The sequence below is a fragment of the Cupressus sempervirens genome, chromosome 3 (genome assembly GCF_028749045.1).
Source record: "Cupressus sempervirens isolate cs-2001-9-10 chromosome 3, ASM2874904v1, whole genome shotgun sequence".
NCBI classification, from domain to species: Eukaryota; Viridiplantae; Streptophyta; class Pinopsida; order Cupressales; family Cupressaceae; genus Cupressus; species Cupressus sempervirens.
The window spans coordinates 1,120,606,997-1,120,616,401 of record NC_143120.1 but is presented as its reverse complement, the minus strand read 5'-3'; the positions used below and the strand labels follow the sequence as shown (position 1 = coordinate 1,120,616,401).

General features: G+C 35.7%; 1 pseudogene across 1 annotated transcript; it reads right to left on the bottom strand.

Moving 5' to 3' along the window:
- Nucleotides 1-1,296: 1,296 nt before the first annotated feature.
- LOC149570740 (cytochrome P450 94C1 pseudogene) lies at nt 1,297-2,922 on the bottom strand (annotated as a pseudogene). The gene has a single exon (XR_016361823.1). The product of XR_016361823.1 is annotated as a cytochrome P450 94C1 pseudogene (transcript).
- Between the last annotated feature and the right edge of the window lie 6,483 nt (nt 2,923-9,405).

Sequence of the window (9,405 nt, the reverse complement as noted above, 5' to 3'; positions counted from 1 at the left end):
TTTTTCAAGGTGGGTTATTGTTAGAATTAATAATCTTTCCTTGGTTGTATTTATTTATTTATTGGGATAAACCAAAGTATCCCTTATGTATTATTTATTTGTCCTCTAGTCCACATGTAAAGGACATGTCATTCTTGTCGTATTGTCCACTTGTGAGGACAACTCATTTTTGTATTTCCTTTAATAAGGAAAATAGATATTCCTCCTTAAGAGGAACTTGACACTTTGCACACACCTTTTATGAATGTGGCATTCATAGAAATGGGAGTTACACATGCAAAGACATGCAACTCCTTTCTCATCTCTTTAAAAAAGGTGCTTCTCTCTTTCATTTTCATCTAGTCTCCATTATTCACATCAAGTTTTTGATGCTATTGTAAATGAGCTATTTTGCTGCATTTCTTCTCTCTCTCTCTCTCTCTCTCTCTCTCTCTCTCTCTCTCTCTCTCTCTCTCTCTCACATTCTTAGACTTTTGCCTCATTCATAATACTCACAAGGGGTTTTCTTTGCTTTCCCCTTATCAAATCCTTGTCTCTTGTGTTGCTTATCTTTGGTATTGCTCCATTGATCTTGTATCATTTGTATGGTAAAACTCTTTTTGCTCTCTTGGATTAAATCCATTATTTCATACTATTTCATTTTATTATATTTTATCATTTCAATCACTTTTTCTTACAGTTATCTTGTTTCTACTATGTTTTGGAAATTTCTCATTTTTATCCCACTCTTTTCCTTCTAGGGTTATATGCAAGTTCTAGCATACCCTATTGAAGTGGTCTATTTCCTTGAAAATAGTTTGTTCATAGATCTATGTGGTCTTCTCTCAGATTTGGCTGGCAAAGAATAAATTTAATTTTTGTGTTGATTTCTCTTGAGGTTGTCTCCTCTATGATTCCTTCTACGGAAGTGAGATTCTCCCCTATCAAAGTGGAGAAGAATATTATAGGTGTTACATTAATGGACTAATAAGATACTATAACCAAGAACTACATTTTAAATTAAAAAAATAGTTGCTTTTCTATTTTTAAAATAATAAAATTACATATTCACAAAAAAAAAATCAGAAAATACAGGGATCACCCTACAAGAGTTCACACCTTAGAGCCACCTTATTAGTTTCTAACAACTTCATTTTGATTTTGACAAATATTTGAAAACCTAATAAATAAATTTAAAATTTAAAGAACTTATTACATTTTCTATTTTCTAAATCTCCTAATATTCCCTCAATTGAATAGTTTCCAAATTGCAGATGCGCCCATTTTCAATTTAGCAAAAGAAAACGAAGTAGTCCATTTTCAGCCAACCAAAAAAGCAACTTGTCACCTTCATAAATGAAATTCGCTGGCAACCAAATAGTCGTACACATAGTTATAATAATATACATTTCATATGGTAAACTGCGTACAGACAATTCCAAGATACAACCGACGCTACAACATAGGCGATCACGAGCTCCGCTTCTTCACAACCACCGGCAGACCATTCTTCATACTCGCTGTTAAACTCGGAACGCAGAGACCCTCGTGCCGGGGATCAACTCTCAACCGAAATCCCCGAATCACAGAAGCCGCGATGTATTTCATCTGAATCAGCGCCATGTCTTTCCCCAAACACATGCGCGCGCCTGCCTGGAACACTGCGTACTTAAATGGACTCTGCGGAAGAAACACGCCGTCCTTAATCCATCTCTCTGGCTTGAACTCCATGCAATCTCCACCCCAGATGCTCTCCATCCTCCCCATCGCGAACGGATGATATGTCACCCAATTCCCCTTTCTCACCAACGTCCCGTCGGGGAGACAGTCATCATGTAACGCCAGCTTTGAGTCGTAGCGAACAGGCGGATATAAACGCATTGACTCGTATAGCGCCGCATGAAGATACTCCATCCCTTTCATCTCCTCATATGACGCCGCCGCCATCTTCCTCACTTCGTTATAAATGCGTTCCTCCACCTGGGGATGGGAAAAAAGGAACCAGAAGAACCATGTCAGAGAAGACGCCGTCGTATCTCTGCCTGCCAACACGAAACTCAGCACAATGTCTCGCAAAGACTCCTCGTCAAAGCCTCCTTCACTCAGTTGGAGGAATCTGGACAGCAAGTCTGGTTTGAGATCTCCTTCCTCACAGCTTCTCGTTCGAATTATGTCTCTGGCGAATTCGTGAACAACAAGGACTGCCTGGGCCAGAGTCTTTTCAGATCCCACGTTGAAAGCACGCTTGAGTTTCCACTGCAGGCTGAACACAGATCGCGCTCTCTTGGAGCTCAGATAAGTCGCGACGTCCATGGCCTCTGCAAACTCCGATTTGGGGAGAGTAAGATCGAGACAGTTGGGATCCATCCCGAACGCCACTTTGCAGATGTTATCGAACGAAAACCGCTGTAAAATGTCCTGAAAATCCAGAAAGCTCCCACTTTGCGAGGCCTGCTCCAGCAATGGCAGCAGACGATCAGTCGTCTCGGACTGCACGCAATCAACAATGAAATTTCTCAGCGATTTGGTATTGAATTCGTAGCTTGCCATCTTCCTCTGCAATCTCCACGACTCCCCGTCTGCGTTGAAGATGCCGTTGCCGAGCAGATCATGCAGAATCTCATTAAAAATCCGACCTTTGGGATAATTATCAAATCGGGTCTTCAGAATATGCTCCACGTTCTCTGGATTAGCCGTCACCACAGTCGTAATGGCGCCCAGCCGCTGAACCGTCATGGTCTGCGTTGGGGAATCTCTGAGCAGCTGTGTGTACCATTCACACAGCCTGCTCTGATTCTTCCAGAATGAAATCATGCACCCAATGAAAGGATACGATTCGGGTCCATATGAATCACACGAATTCGTCCGCCTCAGTGAGAAAACTCCACATATTATCACCACCGCCAAGCCTACAACTATAATAACTGCCAGAGACATGCTGCAGAAAATGCTTGATCTTCAGCTGATTCGCCAATTAAAGATTCGCACTCGTCATGTTTATATAACACAGCAATTTCTCGTGATTTTCTCACCGACCTGGTCTGTTTGATTCCCATGTAATTCGAGCACATGTCTCCTTGCAAAATATCATTGCGTGGAGCGAAACTCTTCTGCGCGCGTGCTTGTGGGTAAATATTTATATGCATAATTCATTTAATGAGATCCCAGTCACTGTTATGCGTGTACAACCGACCTGGACTCGGGCCTAATTTCTAATTTGTAGTGGGATTTAATGGAAGAAAATAAATCCTTCGCTTCATATACTTCTAATCACGTGGGCTAGATAGCGGTCGGTTAGTCCAACCGTGTAATACAACTTGCTTAGCGCGTCGGTTGATGAATACATCTCCCCAGTTTACCAAATATGTATTGCTCACGAGTTTCCGACGTCTGGCATTGTCAATTTCGTGGTTTTATAATCAATTATTCTGTTCTCTGATTTATTTGTTTGTATTAAGAAAAGCCATAATTAACGGGTCAATTTCATCTATTTATAATCAATTATTCTGTTCTCTGATTTATTTGTTTTTTATTGAGACCTCTAATTATTTAAATATAAATTTTGTTTGTGTAGATCATCTCTCACTTGAAACCCAGTCATAATGGTATCTCCAATACTAATCATTGATTCTTCTTTCCTTCTCTTCTTAATTTCAAGACATATTCTTAGTACACTCAAGTGCACGCTGCACCTGCACCTGCCCTAGCACAAGGTACTTTGAAGTGTGAGTCCCCAAAATCATCCTGGGAATAAAATAATCATTCTAGGCTAGTTTGACCTTGTTGGGCAGGCAATGCACATTAACTGAGGGTCATTTCATATTTTTTTATTAATGAATCGTACATAAATGACACATGTTTCTTCATTTTTTAAATCTATAAATTGATATCATTAATTATCTCACTATGCTTGTCACTTTTCTTTAATAATTTAGATGTTGTTATGTTTAATTTCTCTTTCTCTTTCCATATTATGCTTTCATCAGGTTTTTAAATAGGAATTTTGATAGTGGAAAAGAACAAGTATGCACGTGATGAATAACTCCCACTTTAGTGCAACTCTCTACTACATAGAGACTACCCATTCTACTATCTCAACCAAAACTCCCCTTTAAACTTTCCATCTATCTGATTCAAACTTGACTTCACAGCCTTGAGAACCAAGTTGTACCTAAAATCAAATTGTGTTTAAGACAGGGAACATATTCGACTTCTGTTAACAGCCAAATACTACCATTCTTTAATTTTCATTGCGCATATCCTATAATAGAAACATCACATGATTTAATATTACCCAAAACAACCTTACTGAAGTCACCAATTTGTTGGTTTTCAAAATACTCCTTAGGCAGAGTCACATGAAATGATGCTCCTGAATCAATCACTCAAACATGATCTATAATTTTTTTAGTGGTTCGGATAAGAATAGTTGTATCATCTTGACATGCTATATTGGCCTCCTCTTTCTTTCGCTTTTCCAATACCTTCATATATGTCCAACAATTCTTTTTGACATGGGCTAGTTTGCCACAAAACCTACATCTAGTCTCTTTGCTTCTAGATTTTGACCTTGCTTGTGATATGTATTGATCCGTAGGATTCCTTTCTCTTTCTATCAATCTTTCTCTGTCATCTACTATAGAAGCATTTCTTGTTGGTATCTCACCCTCACTTTTCTTGCACATTTCTTCACTTAGAATTACACCAAAAAAATCATTGAATTCCAAGGTATTTAAACTAGAAAAATTATTACTTACTATTGTAACTATACTATTCCAACTTTCTAGAAATGAGGATAAGATTAACAAACCTTAAACTTCTTCATCAAAGGTAATTTAAACATAATATTTCTGATTAGTTGTAGTAGTAAAATTATATAAATGTTCTACCATAGATTTAGCTTGAGCCATTCTCATATTAACCGACTTCTTAATAAGAAAAACTTTGTTCAATGTTGAAGTTTTTTCATACAATTTATCGAATAGAGTCATCAATTGTGAAATTACTTTTTCTTTATATATATATATAATCATGCAGAGCCAATTACAATCGAATTTCTTCAAGTGCTTTTCTATCTAAAATGTCCCAATCATTTTTGGACATGGGTACAAGTTTCTTAGCTTTACCTTGTAATGATATCCATAGATCTTTTTGGTATAAAGAATTCTCCATCTACATTTTCAACAATACATAATTTTCCCATTGAGACTTTCAACCTTTATTTCTTCAAGTGCTCTTGCTCCTACTCAAACTTGAATCTCTCCTACTAAACATTATTTGAGCACAACATTCTCTAATACCAATTATCAAAACATCAAATAAAAAATTAAAATAGAGATTAAATAAAGAAAACACAAATTTTACAATTTACTCTTCAAATAGAGAAATAATTATATTAATCCTTGATATAGAGATACAACCCTCTACACATTAAAATCCAACAACCAACATCCTTTTATAAATAACCATATCATTATCCAGAATATGAAGAGCCAAAAGACTTGGAATTGTTAGCATGAATGCTGATGATACTACTTTGGGGGAGTATCCCAAGCATTGGAGAGTATTGACATTTTACATTCATGGTCGTGTTTGTCACTGATTTCAACATAGCATGGTTTCTGTAAAGACTGGCTGAGTAGGAGACATAGATCTTGATGGTACACACAATGGTTTGATTGTCTAGTGATGCATAGTCATGGACATGTTCTACATAGTTTCCTAATCATGTGGTCAAGTGTGCAGAGTCTAAGTTAAAGACATACAAAAGTTGTACCTAATTTACAGAGAGTAGTTCAGAGATAATGTATTAGGAAAGCAGTTCTTGATGTTTGTTTGCTATCTTACATCTGAGATGTAGTGAGAAGATGTGTAGTTAGGCAATGACATAGGACAGTTTGTTGGTGACATCAGCAAGTGTGCAAACCCTAGTATCGCATGTGTGAAGTCTTCTATAGACTATGAGCCGATAGTGCTATTTTAATTGTAATTAATTAATTATTTTATTATAATTAATTGGGAAATTCTCAAGGCCACATCAAGGAATTATTTTGAAGATATGGTATAAAGGAAAGATGTTTTACTTGTCTGTAGTGTTTGTGATCATAGTATCAAGTGCAAAGTGCAAAAAGGAGCAGAGTGTTTGGTAAATGCATGTAAGTGATCCAAGGGATTATTGGATGTGAGTTTTGTGATCTACTTATAAGATCAAAAGGAGCAGAGGTCTAGTTGATAGGAAAGAAGAAGAGGAAGGAAGTACATTTCGTTTCTATTATTCTGCAAGGAATAATACAAATATCATTTGGACAATGGGCAACATCTAGTTATTGAAGCTATTTTGGTAGTGGGTCCAGCTATGTTCCACAACTCCTAACAGTGTTGGAATCTCCTAACAGGGATTCAAAGTCTCCTAATACAGAATCATATATATTGAATGTATTCATAGACTCCTAACAGGGTCCATCCTCTAATAAAGAATATTTATATTAGTACATCATCTTGTGGGTACCATCCCCATTGAGGTTTTCCCTTTGATCAAGGGTTTCCCTAGTTAAGATATCTGGTGTTATTGTGGATGATTATCTTGTTGTAGTTTTGGTTTATATTACTCATATGGTTAAGTTTGTTTAAGGTTAATAATTATGATAATAGTTGGATAATTGATTCACCCCACCTCCATCCCCCTCATAGTTATATCAGTGGACTATATATTCTTATATTAATAAGGCTCCTATTTGGTGGAATTTGGTGAGAGAGGTCACGTTTCACACCTATGTGGCTCTAAAAACTAGTGAGAATTTTAGATTCATTGGGGACTAATTTGCTAAAATTACTGCAATTATTAAAGAGAAATTATTTCCAAGAAAATTCAATAAACTACCTTGAATGTTTACTAATGTAAAATATATCACCTTGAAACCACCATCCCTTATGGAATTATAAACATAGAAATCCATACACAATGCAAACACAGAAATAAAGGTTGAAAACAAATTTTATTTGAAGAGATTATCTATGAGACTTAAATGGACACCTTTATAATTTTGAGCTTGTCTTCAAACACCCCTATAATACTTTGGAGATAGAAAATTTTCTTTTTGGTTAGAATTTATTTGAAAGTTAATATGACTCCTAAGTAGGTTTGTACCTAGTTGTAAAGTAAGAAAATTGGACATTCTTTGAAGCTTTCACTAGAGAATAAAGGTTGGTGGTGCAAAGAGAAAGCTTTTAAGGTTTGTGAGAATTCGTATGGGTATTTGTGGCATGCATCATTTACAAAAATCTCTTACAATTTTGTGATTTCTTGAAGCATGTATTCTCCATTGAAGATTTTGTAGGCCTATGTATATCTGGCCACTTAAGAGAATAATTTTGAAATCTATTACATCTCATCATTGTTATAATTTTTTTATTTGAATTTAATATGCACATAATCATATGGTGTTGATATTGTTTTCTATTTTAGGCATATATTCAAGACATGGTACATGATTATATAATTTCTAGAGACTTGAGGGTTGTCAATCTCATTCCTAAGGTTTTATATATGATATGCTTTCTTGTTATCTCTTAGTGTTTTGTAGGACAATATAACATAAAGGTTTTAAAGTATGGTATAGATGTCATGGTTAAAGAGGCTTTTGTAGATGGTTGGGACAAAGGGGTTCTTAGGGTGCATGATATTGATGCATTACAAGATAGGTGAATCCCCAAAGGAGATGTCCTAGCCCCAAAATAATAGCCACAAAGAAGAATATAAATAATAACATAGTGATTTAGATCCAAAAAACACTAATTCTCATACTAGAATCATTATATTTACATCCAACATGCCCGACTATAATGCCTTCGATGTTGTATGACCAATTACAATAATAGTTCTACAAGATCCAACTTCTAGCTAGCTAAGACCCACAATCTGGTAGAAAATCCCAAGAAGAATCTAAACTTGTGCTCATAAGGTATGTGTCCTCATGCACAAACTCCATACTCAAACTGTCTCACATGGTCATAAGGATCTTGATTCTCATAATTCTTTTCATATTGAGGGAATTTAGTCTTGTGGGGGAAAGGAGTGATGCGAAAACTTTTGTCAAATAGTAAAGGACATATAAACTGAATAGAGAATGAATTCTAAAGTTTCATTGTTTTCCATCTCTTTTAGTATCTTCATCACAACCTCCTCATAAAAGGGCTATTTATTTTGAATCATCTTATTAACATCAAAGTTGTACAATAACTTTTTGCCTTTAAATATCAATTGCAAGAGATAATAGTTACCATTTATCTCTAAGTGTTTCTTGACAATTTCATGAAAGAGAAAGTATTGTTGGAGTTTCAAAAAGTTTCATCAGTAATATCTTGGTTTGAATCATTCTCATCTTGAGCCACATTTAAAGCATGTTGAGATCTATGTCTAGAATTCCTAGTGGGTGATTCATATTTGTCATATCAAGGTACCCTTGGAGGAGTGTTTGGAGGTGATCCATATCCATTGTTCTCAAGTGCATTTGAAGTGAATTGTTCATTATTGCCAAATATATTTGCATTGAATTATCCATCATTTCCAAACATATTTGCATTGATTCAATCATCCATATGTTGTGCTCACTCCTTTATAGTCCATTTTCTACATCTTTCATTTTGTATAAAAAGGTCACGAATATATTTTTCTATTTCCTCCCTAGACATAGTGTAGGGGAGACTAGTTTCCAAACTACATGGGATGTAATAGGTGTTTCAAGATTTGGGTGTAACCATGGAGGAAAATCTATAGTTAAGCACGCTCGAGCTTGAGTAGTACTAGGATGGGTGACCTCCCAAGAAGTCTTGGTGCTTCACCCCTATGAGCATCACCTAGATCCAGTGAGTACTAAGTGTTCCATTTATTCTCATGAGAGATGGATTCATGTTGAATCACTACTCATGAAACACGGGTGAATGAGTTTGACTCAAAAATCACACAGTTAAATCCTGATAGCAATATCACAATGTAATAGGTGTTTCAAAGACACTACTAAGATAACTATAAGGATCATACCGAGCTTCTGAATTTTCCATAGGGGACTCATCAAATATAATTTGGGGTTCTTTTCGTAAATGATGCTAACAAGTAGCAATCAAAGGTAACTTTTTAAAACTAACTTGAGGTTTTTTTTCCTTGTTTAGCTAGATACCATTTTGTTATTGGTATGAGAGAAAACGCAAAAAAAAAAAAAAGCATAACTCAAGATGCTTGATGTCCAAATTACATTAGTAAAACTGTCACTTATCCATAGAGTAAAAGAGAATTATTAGCAAAGATAGACTTGCTAAAATATTCCCATGTTATGGGGTAGAATGCTCTATGTACGACACTTGTGGGTTAAGAAAAGTTGTACTAAGACAAGAGATAAAATAAACCAAAGAAATAGAAACATTTGGACA